The sequence below is a fragment of the Elephantulus edwardii genome, unplaced genomic scaffold (assembly GCF_000299155.1).
Source record: "Elephantulus edwardii isolate Elephantulus edwardi_28Jun2011 unplaced genomic scaffold, EleEdw1.0 scaffold00299, whole genome shotgun sequence".
NCBI lineage: Eukaryota > Metazoa > Chordata > Mammalia > Macroscelidea > Macroscelididae > Elephantulus > Elephantulus edwardii.
The window spans coordinates 741,701-753,713 of record NW_006400049.1 but is presented as its reverse complement, the minus strand read 5'-3'; positions in this window follow the sequence as shown (position 1 = coordinate 753,713).

Here is a 12,013-nt window from a genome sequence, read left to right as displayed (position 1 = left end):
AAAAAAAGACTCATCTGTCAAATTCTATCAAATTTTCATCTAAGTTATCAACCATAAAATTACTGTGTTAATTAAAAGGAGACTAACAATGAATCAAATGTGTTTTTGTTTGATTATGGCTTAGTAAATCATCTTATTTTATTAAACCAATATATAAATCACTGACATTTCTTAAGAAATAATGACAGACTACCCAATAAACTTGGTAAATAGAGGTTTACTTGTGCTCATTTACTAGTATGTCGTTTAGAATTTCACATATTTCACCACAACAAAGTTTCTGCTTCTAGCCAGGAGTGTGCTATTTCTCTCCCAATCTCATAGTACTTTTCTACCAAATAAAAACCTTTTTTCAACTTTAGAATCCTGACAGGAAAGGAATAATCACTAAACAAGGTAAAAACAGGTTTACCTATGTTAATTTACTAATATGCAGCGAACATTTAAGACTAAGTTAAATTTACTTAGAGAATAATTTATCCCTGTCAAGAAACCTGCATTTAGAAGGTTAAAGTTCTTTATAGTGGACTGGAAGCTTTCAAATAGGGGCAAACAAACAACTTTGTAGCTTTACTGTTGTTTTCAAGATATTGTATAGGAAAATAAGTCAAAATTAATTTCTCCATCTGTATTTTGATATTTGTTTTGGATTTTGATCTGAGTGAAGTTGAGGATCATTAAATAATAAACAATTAAATACAGGCATAATTCCAAGAACTAAAACCAGACATATCTATAACACTTTCAAAACTGCTGTGTTTAAATACTTTTATATTTAAAAAATATTCAGTGCAAGAATAGTGGTAATTATAATCGGTTAAAGCAGTTAGCTATAGTCTTCATGACTCTTTTAAAACAATTTTTAATCTGCTTTTCTTTGTAAATCCTCTTTGCCTCCACTATGTATTTCTGTTTATTTTTTCACTAAGTTAAAGGGATTTAGAGCTAGTGAAAGGCATTTTGCCCGAATTTGTATCTAGTTCTGTCCCATGTACTTTTACAGGAACACTGTGAAACCACAACCTGGGGAAGTAGAAACCTGTCTGAGAGGGAAAATGGAAATATTTTTCTACTAAATTGAGTGATACAGAAGGAGTTAGATTGCACATTGTCAAAGATGAAAACCTTGTGATACTTGGAAAAAACAAGGTGTTCCATCAAATCCCAGCTCTTACAAATTGCATTATAGGCAAATAGTCCTTCAGATTCCTTATCTGTAAAATAACACTTTTTTTCTTTTACTTTTCAAAGAGAGGAAAAATCTGGAGGGGAGGGGTAGGCAGGGAGAAAAGGGCAACAATGAATGAATTGAAATCCTAAGGCTCTGTAAATTTTCATTAAAATTAATAATAAAATGAAAAAAGAAGGTAAATATTAAGTTACTATTATGGATCTATTATGATTTCTCATAGCCAGAACAACATCGAGGAAACCTCAATAACATATAATGAGATAGTGATTACATAGCAGGCTTTAAACAGTGATTTGTTTGCTTGTTTGTTTTCATTTAATTTTTTAATTGTTATTTACACATAGGTTTACAGAACATGTTGGTTTTTCTTCAATCATTCACATGTTTTGTTTTATAACATTTAGTACAATATCCATAAGGCAATTACATTTTTCCTATTTCCTCCCTGTAATTCTAATTTCCATTAATCCTCCTATCCTACTAGTTCTTGCCTCAAGACTTTATCTTGGGTAGATGCTCTCTGTCAATCTCCTTACTGGTGGTGGACTTGCTAGTTATTCTAAGGAGTGTGTCTCCCTGGTGTTTCCTATAGACACAATCTTGCTGGAATCCCAGGCCACATCTATGGCCTATGTTAAAGTCAGCCCTCTTTTTTTTTTTTTTTGTAGTGGGGGTGGGTGTTGCTTTCAGGTTTACTGTGGGAGAAGGTGGCAGAAAGTAGCCTAGATAAAATTCTCTGGATACCCTAGGCATATTTTTTTTTCCCTACTCAGGCGTCAGATGGGATAATCTGGGGGCTGGGGAGCTCACCCTGAGTGCTGTGACGGCTCGCCCCGAGCCGAGAGTTGAGGACAGCCGCTCTGGGCAGGGTAACACCCGCCATGGGCTGGCTGGTACATTCCCCCTGTAATTGCCCCACCCCAATCTAAACAGTGATTTTTAAGAACACAGCCATAGATCCACCAGCTTCTCCCAAGAATCATGATGTGGCAGCCTTCTTCCTTAAAGATCACATTCTTGAAATGGAGTAGTTCTATTGCATCCTATAAAGCTACTATGAGTTAGAATTGATTTTTAGGGAATGAGCTTTGCTTTTCTGGACTACAACTGTTTCTATTGTTCAAATATTGATAAATTTAATTTTTAGAATTGAATTTTAGAATTATTTTAAACTTTTTGTTCTTAGTTATTAAACAATAACTTTCATAATTAATCCCATTTTTTTCCTTTTATTATATAAACTCTTAAGTTCTTTTTATTTCTATTTCAAGATCCTGTCTTGGGTTGTTAAAATGTCATTAAAAAGTATTTCAAAGAGTTAGCCTTTTTTATATTTTTACTAATTAATCCAGGTCTGTTAGTAAATTCACAGAGCATCATTTTAGTTATTGTTTTGTGCCATCAAGTTGAAATCAACTTATTACTCAACCTCCAGCAGACTTTCAGAGTCAGTGAATCACATAGGTGGAGATTGACCATCTTTCCAAAATATAGTAGTAGCCCTGTATAAGAATGTAGAACCGCCCATAGAATTTTCAAAACTGAAAATAGAGAGGCAGATGCTTCAGCTCTTACTCATGGAGCAAATGGTAAGTTCCAACTCCTGATTGTTTAGTTAGCTAATCAATGTTTTACCACAGTGATAACAGCTCCTTAGATAGAACAAGAGTGCTAGAAATTCAAGTCTGCAGCATTATGTAATTATTTTAATAATTTTCCAATTGAAAATAAATGAGTGAAAAAAGAAAAACTATCAGCTTAAGGTGTTGTTGCTCTTAGGTGCCACTGAGATGAGTAAAATTCATAATGACCCTATTAACAACAGATCTGAACACTGTCCTACCCTATGTCATCCTAATCATCTAATGAACTCTTCGTGGCAGTCACTGTATAAATCCATGGCAGTGAGGGTTGTCCTCTCATTTCCTGGTCCTTTTCTTTTCCAATAATGATTATTCTTTCCAAGGAATAGCCCCTCCTATCAACACGTCCAAAATATGTGAGCTGAGGATTAATCTTTGCTTCTAAGGAGCATTAACATATCACTTTCTCAAGACATATCTGTCTGTTCATTTGACAGGCCAAGGGACATCCACTACTTTCCTCCAACACCACAACTCAAAAGCATCAGTTTTATTTTCAGATTCCAGCCCCTGCAGATGTCAGTATACTATTTTGCTTTGTCTTCCAATGCTGCCTTTTGATACTTTCTGTTCTGTTCCTTAACTTCTTATTTCTTCCTTTTGCCTTGTCATCTCAGAGTCTCTTATGACATCCATTTTGGTCCTGTTATTTTCCTCTGTCTTTTCAGTGACTTTTTGTATTCTTCATGAATGATATACTTGGTATCCTCCCACAGCTCATCTGGTCTTCAATCATTTGTACTCAAGGCTTAACATGTATTCCTGAGATGGCCTTTAAATTCTGGTGGGGTAGACTCAAGGTCAAATTTTTGTTCTTGTGGATTTGATTTTATTTTCTTTACCTTAGTTTGAACTTGAATATGAGTAGTTGATAGTCTGTTCCACATTCAGCACCTGGCCTAGTTTTCATAGCTAATATTGAGCTTCTTCAAAGATTTTTTCCACAGATTTAGTCAGTCTGATTTCTTTGTAGCCCATAAGGTGAAGTACATGTGTAAAGTCATCATCCATGTTTCAAATAAAATGTATTTGCAATTAATAGGCCATTGATTGTACAGAATTCTACCATTCTGTTTCCAGCCTCATTTCTGTCACCAAGCCCATACTTTCTGACTACGTATCCTTCCTCTCAGTTCTCAACTTTTGCTTTCTGGTCATTCATTGTTATTAAAGTATCTTGGTTGTGTGTTTAATTGATTTCTTACTGCAAAATTGGTAGAAGTCATCTATTTTCTCCTCTTTGGCTCTAATTGTTGGTGCATACATTTGAATGATAGTGACAGGTCTTCCTTGTATGCATGGGCATATTATCCTGTCACTCGCAAAATTGTATTTCAAGATGGATCTAGAAACAGTCTCCTTAACTACAAAAATGACTCCATTTTTCCTTGTCTTTTCATCTCCAGTGTAGTAGATCATATCTGATTCAAAATGCCACGTGCCAACCCATTTCATTTTCTAGTGCCTAGTTTGGAAGCAGGAATGGCATCCACTTCCTAAACAACATGCCTCTTGAAACTCTATGAACTTTGATGAATGACGATAGCGTCAGGCCTTTTGTTCATAGGGTAGCTGTGAGTTGTGCTTGACTCGACGGCAATCAACAACAACACAACAACAATATGTCAGTATTTATATGTTCCACATCTTCCTTAACAATCTCCAACTTTCCTACATTCATATTTCTCACATTCCTCATTTCCGTCAATTCTGTGCAACTGTTCTTTCTCCTTTGTGAATCCCAGTGAAAATTTTATGCCTCTTGTGCCTTATCTGCTAGTGTAACCTGTTGTTGTTGATTGCCTTCGAGTTGAGTATGACTCACAGCGATCCTATGAACAAAAGGCCTAAAGTCCCTCTACCACAATTAACATTTATCAAAGTTCATAGAGTTTCCACAGGCATGTTATTTAGGAAGTGGATACCTCGTTATTGTGCATAGGGTTTTCTGAGGCCTATTATTTCCGGAGTGGTTGGCCAATCCTTCTCCCTAGTCTGTCTCAACTCTAAAACAATATTTGACAGGTAAGAATTTTGCCCCCCCCAAAAAAAGAGGATGAGAGATGTTTCTCATTATTCAGGCAACAGGTCAGGTTTTGGTCCTGCCTGCCAATCCTTTATGCATGTGTCCTGTTCCCACTTCCACACTTGTTCTACTTGCATCCATCTCAATTCCCTTTCATTGTCCCTCCAGCACCTCGCACCCACCCCCCATCCCTCACCAGTCCTGGTTTGATAGTCAGGCCTTCACCACCTCTGTCCACCCACTTCCTATCCACTCCCTGTGATCTGTGATCTTGGTGTTCCTACACAGCACAAATGGAATGTCCTCCTGCTGATGCCTTCCCTCTTGAAGTCTGTTGCCCTCTTTTGTCTCAGAAGTAGTGAGAGACAAGTGATACCAATGTAAGCAATGTTTCTTTTGTGTACTGTTGTGGGTCTGTGAAGTGGAGTGGCTAGGATCCTCAACTCTCTTCTCTACTCCCTGTGATGGTTCAGTGGTAGGTCCCTGACTTAGTTCTTGTAATACATGTAGGTGATATCTTAACGCGATCTTTCATGTTGATGATCCTGGTTTTTATTTTTTTTCTCAGTTCTATGGATTCAGTTTCATTTTCTATAGCTTCAACTTGAACTTGAATATGAGTAGTTTGTGGTCTGTTCCACAATCAGCTCCTGGTCTTGTTTTCACAGCTGATATTGAGCTTTCCTAGTGGTTCTTTCTTCAGATGTAATCAATCTGATTCCTATGCATACCATCTGGTGAAATCCATGTGTATAATCTGCATTTATGTTTCTTATAAAACATATTTGAAATGAGTAAGTCATTGATTGTGCAAAATTCAATCATTCTCTCTCCAGCTTCATTTCTGTCACCAAGAACATGTTTACCAACTACTGATTCTTTTTCTCTATTCCCTACTTTTTGTTTTTTAACTCCTTCAGCTTAAGAAATGCTGAGCGAGTCTGGCCCTTTTGATTTTCTGACTCCAGCTCTCTGCACATTTCATTATAGTATCTTGCTTTGTCGTCCCAAACTGCCTTTTTTTAAAATTTTATTATTTTTGTGTGAGTGTACCATCAAATCAGATCTGACTGGTACAGGAGGAGATGGTCCCTCCTTCCCCAGCAGAGCATCTGGTGGATTTGAACCATGCACCTCTGGGATTGTAGTTGCAACTCCTTACCACTAGGCCACCAGAGCTCCCCCCTTTTTTTATTTTATTACCAAACTGCCTTTTGAAATTTTTTATTCAGTTCTTTGATTTCTTGATTTCTTCCTTTTGCTTTGGCTTCTTGGTGCTCTAATGCAATACTCAGAGTCTCATCTGACATCCATCTTGGTCTTTTCTTCTTCTTTAGCCTTTGTGTACTTCCATACTTGAAAGCTCTACCTAAGTACATCAAAAACATAGTGCGATGGGAAAGTCTGCTGTTAGGGACCTCTCCAAAGTCTGAAGATTAATTGTGTCACACTAAAAACTAAGTTGCACCTGATACAGGCCATGGTCTTTGCAATCACTTGTTATGCATCAGGGAGTTGGACAATGACTAGGGAGGACAGAACGAGAATTGATGCCTTTGAGCTGTGGTTCTGGAGAAGAGTGTTGAGTGTACCATGGACTGCTAAGAAAACAGATTCATCCTGGAGAGGGTTAAGCCAGGCTCCTCCTTGGATGCAAGGATTCTGAGACTTCGTCTGACATATTTTGGACATGTTGTATGGAAGGATCAGTCCTTGGAGAGAGATGTCATGCTTGGGACGGTGGAGACACAGTGCAGAAGGGGAAGACTGTCTATGTGGTGGATTGATTTAGTGACTGGGGTAATCGGGGTGGGTGTGTCAGAGGCAGTGAAACTGGCACAAGATAGAGTAGGGTTTAGGACTGTTGTGCATAAGGTCACTATGAGTCGCAAGCTACTCTACAGCACATAACAACAACAACAACAGTTCAATGAGTTGACAGGAGCATAATTCTCACCTGTAGAGCAAAGAGGCAATATGGAGCTTGGGAGATGGGGTGTGGGCACTAGGTTTTTGTTTCTCCATTCAAGGGAGGTGGATTTAACTCTCTACAGGGCCCAGCCTCAGTTCCATAAGCTGATGGGGAGTAACTCTCACATGTAAAGCAACATTCACTGTGGTTGAGAAAGTATAATGCTCTCTCAAATTTTTTAAAATTTTTTATATGTATCACGTCTAAAAGCTAAAACGCATTTTATGATAGACTTAGCTTTCTTGTTTATCAATAACTGATAGAAATTTTCTAGAAATTATAGTAAAATTCATTATCCTCACATATAAAAGTTAGCAAAAAGAGCATATTTGGTAAAACACTGATTTCAACAAGTATATATGTGTGTGTATGTATATATATAGATATATACATATATGAATGTTAATGTTACATGCTTTCTGGAAATTGTAGATCATAAGTAAATTCAACTAGAGATGAGTTCACAATGGAAACTATTGCCTGTTCTACTTTGTAGGCTCCTTTTACACAGAAAACTTGGGATTTTTGTCCCAGATAACTTTAAGAATTTGTGATAAAGGAAATAACCCTGAAAAGTCATTCACTACTTAAGGTAAGAAATAGCATGGTATAACTAACCTGCACAAAAAATTACGGTGCTTTTAAAATTCTCACAGAAGAGTGTCATGATCTAATCTCAGCAATGCCTTTTAGCATATAACAAGGTGAGTTTGTACATTCAAGGCAGACGTAAGGTCTCAAATACTTCATTTCTTGGTTTAATTATATTTTCTCTTGTTCTGTGCTCAGTGTATAAGAAAAACAGTTGGGGCTCATCCTCTGAATAAAATGTCTCCACACTCTTGAATCCCATTATTGAAAGTGCCTCAAACCTATTTTCTTTAAATTCATCCACTTTATCAAGGCCATAAGAGAAGAATGATATATTTTCTTTTTGAATACTGGCACTGGAGTTGATATATAAGAAATTTCCTAAGAAACTTAAGACTTGATTTATTACCAAAGAGATTTAGTGTTAATTGAACTAATCTCTTTGATTAAATGATTTAATTTTCAAAATTATATAATTTTCAAATCCAAAGACATTCTCTGAAATGTTGTAGACTTGAAGTTTTTTACTATAATGTATTTTTAAAAGGATTAAACAGCTCAAAAATATAACCAACTGCCAATAATAGAACATTAATGCCATTTGTAATATAGTAACTATAACACAAAAATCTAACAAATTCAGATATATATTGACAATTTAAATCAATAGATTAGCATTTGGATATAATCAGTCATGGGCATGAATTGCTATTTAATCAGGTAATTGACTTCATTAAACATGGTTAATCACACACCACCTTGGACTCATTTTCTAAACATAGAATTAATTATTCAAATTACAGCAATTAAAACACCAGTCAGCGTCTGGATTCATTTTCAAAAAATGCTGGGAAAGCTTGCCAAAAAAACAACTCAACATTTTCAGGAGAAACCATGTGAACTGAATATCTAACCCAAGAAAATAATCTTCTGAATTAAGAAATACTGTAAAAATATAAAATATGGAGATCTCGGAATAATTCTTTTCAGTCAAATTATATTCTATATTTAGAAAAGTAATCATTATGTAAGAAGTGTGAATCTTAAGAACAAAATAGTTCACTTAGTGTTATATACAATTTGTCATTCATTTTTCAAGTAGGAAACACCTATATATATTTCTCAAAACAAGACAGTACAAAAAGTAGATCAAATAGAAATACGTTTCTCTTACTCCACATAAAATCAACTTACAAGTATAGAACACCTAGCCAATATGATACATATATACTAGATTAAGAACACAACTAAAAGGAAATATGACCTACTTGAAATATTTTAAATTAAGTTTGAAATGCTATCGATAAAATGAGAGAAACTATAGCTAAAATGTATTAAATATAGTCCAAATAGGAGGAAATATTCAACGCTCTCTTTTCAACTCAACTGCAGGAGTTATACAAAATAATAATTTCAGCTTTATTTATTATTTTTGTCACACAACCCAATAACAACTACTAATATTCTGTGTGTTTTTGTGTTTATTATTCTGAATCTGTATTCACAACATATTGAAGTAATATTAACCTAGTAATTTAGTGTAATGGACATTATGCTACATTATCATAAATTTATAAAATGACACTGAGTGATTTTATTAGAAACTGCTTTGGAAATTATATCATTATAATAACTCTGCAAAAGGCAACAACCTTGAAAGATGTTTTCTTCTTGTTCATGTAAAATCACATTTTTTAATAAAGACTAGCTGGTATATATACATTGCTACTTTTTCATTTGAGATTAGGATGTGATATAAAACAAGTGGTAGCTGAAGCAAGCAATATCTATTTATAATTCTACTTTTTCACTCAATTTTTTCCTAATAGCTGTATAAATAAAAGTGTTATTTCTTACTACTGAATAATATTTATAGCTTCACAAAGGTTTGAGTGTAACATGGTGATTAGATACTCAGTCATTTGATCGAAACACACTATTGCCTTTATGTTCCAATATATGTAAGGGTGTAACATTACAGTGCACCTGCCCCAAGATAAGGTATCTTCTATTGATTTATATGCATCTGCAAGTGGGACAATAAATAAGGAAGTCTGAAATAGAGTAAATGTCTTTGGATAATGACTTTGGAGAGGAGCATTAATTATACTTTTGTTGGTGTCAGGTGCCTTTAAGTCTAGTACAACTCATAGTGACCCTATGAAAAACAGCTTTGAATCATGTCCTTTCCTGTGTCAAAATCACAGTCTCGATAGATTGTCAAAGAGCCAAACAAACATATCTTGAAGGAAGTGCAACCATGATGCTCCTTAGAAACAAGAAAATGAAATTCTGTCTCACATATTTGGGACATGTTATCAGAAAGTAATGAGAAACGTGTTTTTTTATGCACTATCAAGTTGACTCTGATGTACAACTATCAAGTTGATCCTATGTACAACTATCAAGTTGATCCGATGTACAACAGCTCTAAGCCCTGCTCTATCTTGAGCCAGTTATATTGTCTCTGACCTACTCCTGTTACCGCAGTCACTGAGTCCATTCATCTCATCCAAGGGCTTACTCACTTCCACTGTCCCTCCACCCTTCCAAGCATGATGTCCTTCTCCAAGGACTAGTCTCTCTTTTCTGTAGCATGCTGGAAGTATGTCAGACAGAGCTGCAAAGTCCATGCCTCCATGGTATAGCCTGGTTAAACACTATCTAGGATTCCCTCTCTAAGAAACCGTTTTCTTTCTTACCATTCCATGGTATATTCATTACTTTTCTCCAGCACCACAAATCAAAGGCATCACTTCTTCTATCATCCTTAGTCACTGGTCAACTCTCTGATGCATAGCAAGTAATTGTGAAGACCATGGCCTGGATCAGGAGCACTTTAGTCTCTAGACTTACATCATTGCCCTTCAGTACTCTGAAGAGGTCTCTGACAGCAGATTTTTCCCAATGTCATTCCTCTTTTGATTTTCTGACTCCTGGTACCACTAGTGTTTATTGTGCACCCAAGTAAGCTGAAGCTATTAATAATCTCAATCTCTTCTCCATCTACTATGATGCTGCCAATTAGCCCAGTGGTGAGAATATTTGTTTTCTTGGTGTTGAACTTCAGTCAATACTGAAGGTTTCAGTCCTTTACCTTATGCATCAAATGGCTCATATCCTCCTCAGTTTCAGTAAGCAAGATTGTGTCATATGCATAATGCAGGGTATTGATGAGTCTCCAATGTTGATGCCACATTCCTCCTCCTAGAGCCTACCCTCCAGATGATCTGTTCCATAGACAGATTGAAAAAGTATGGAGAGAGGATGGATATTTGGTCAATGCTTCTCCTGACTTTGAGCCATGTAGTGTTTCCTTTTTATGTTCTGATGACTGCCTCCTGGTCCAAATATAGGTTTCACATAAGCACGAGGGGGCAGAAAAAAGAGGAGAAGAATGTCAAGAAGATTGACAGACTGCAGTAGTGGACTTGAGCAAGGTGGTGATTATGCGAGTGGTACAAGATATAAGATTTCATTAAAAATTGTAGTTGAATTCATGACATCTAACAAAAACATTTAACCTATTTTGGTAACCATTTGTGGAAAAATACAGATGTCTAAAAATTTATATTGACTTATTATTGGATTTCAATTGATTCTGTAATATTTAAAGATTCAACTTAAATTCTACTTTTTTACACACAGCTTTCCTGATTTAGTATGAAAATCTTTTCTCCTTTGATATTTGGCATGTCAAATAAAATATTGTTGGCTAAATGGATTAATTTCTTTTAAATCTTAATTTTAACCTTTCCCCAGATTTTGTCTAGATGCTGCTATTTCATTTATTTGTCAGACAACTTAAATGTTTAAATACTGGTACTTAAGATATTATTACACATGTCCTTAATGGAAATATTTTAATTATACTTTGTTAGGCTGACCAGACTCATACTTCTTTTACTTTATACTTTTCTGACATCTACAAATAAAGATATTTCAGATTTATTTTCATACTATCTAAACTTTTGTTCAATATAACTATTCTGTGAAATTTGGTGAGTTTCTACTACTATAACCCAGTATATATAGTAAACTTTAAGAAACATTAATTTCCTTAAAGTATAAAAATTCTTATAATGTGTTAATAAAACTTCAAGCATTAATTTTAGATATCATGTTCATTCATTTAATTCTGTAAACTATAAGAATTCTCAAATTTACAAATTCAAAGAGATATAGGACACAAAATTCTGTGGAATTTTAATGTTAATCAATGTAAGTATTTTAATTAAGGAAAATGGTTTAATTTCTGAATAAAACTAGACTTAATGAACTTGAAATATTTTAACACAAGATGTGATTTCTCAAAGTTAATTGATAATGACGTTATATCTTAAGTCAAGTTAATATTGCCAAATTATTTTATCACAGCTTTTAGGATATGAGTTAAGTTGTATAATAAGGAAGTATAAATGAAAAGTAAAATAATATGTTAGGAAACTGAAGAGGACCTGAAGCGCCTGCTGCAGAGTGTCAAGGACTGCAGCCTACAATATGGATTGAGGCTCAATGTCAAGAAGAGAAAGATTCTCACCACTGGACCAATTGGCAGCATCAGGATGGATGGTGAAGAGATTGAGATT